Consider the following 833-nt stretch of genomic DNA (forward strand, 5'->3'; position numbering starts at 1 on the left):
CCCCAATCTGAGCTAATCGTGGTCCAACCTGTACCCCAGTTGGAAGGGTGTTAATACCGTGCCACAAGTACTAACACTGCTATCTGGATCCACTATTCTGGTATACTGTATTGTCCCCAAGGATGAAGGGTGTCAAGCCTAATCTGACAGGTGACCCCTGCGAGATAGTCAAGCCTAAACTAATGGGTGACTTCTTATATCCTACGCCAACTACGTAGTTCTAGAGTATAGAGACTGCTACTAACGAATTTACCTATCAGATAGGGAAGTCACCATCCCTACACTTGCTCGGTGATAAATCCTACTCCCAACTGAATGACACTGAATTACTAACTATTTGAGTTTAACTGACTGATCTAGTAATGCTCATGATGTATTCTGAAATTATTCTGAAAATACTGAGATGAGACAAAGTAAACAGCTATGATTTTTGGGTATTTAATACCCCCAGGACTCAAAAGTAAAAATAGTAACATAATATTAAACTTAGAGGACTTACCATGAAAACCTTTATCAACTAGTCATTCTTGTAGGCATTTTATCAAGTAGTTCATAGTTTAATCAAATCATAGGAATGATATGGAACTTGTAGAAATAGCATGGATTCAACTTGAATAGCACTAAATCATGATTTAATTCAATGAATGATAACTTTAAAAAATGGAGAATTGAATGACAACAATAATTTCATTTATACATGGTGTAAATTCATAGTTCATGGAGATTCGTGGATGAAAGTTTAATTTAAAATAAAAATAACTTGAAAAGATCATAATTTTGTAAGTTAAAATGAATACTTGGACTCCATGGGTGAAAGGAACCCATGGATGAAC

This window comes from Capsicum annuum, chromosome 9 (genome assembly GCF_002878395.1).
Source record: "Capsicum annuum cultivar UCD-10X-F1 chromosome 9, UCD10Xv1.1, whole genome shotgun sequence".
NCBI lineage: Eukaryota > Viridiplantae > Streptophyta > Magnoliopsida > Solanales > Solanaceae > Capsicum > Capsicum annuum.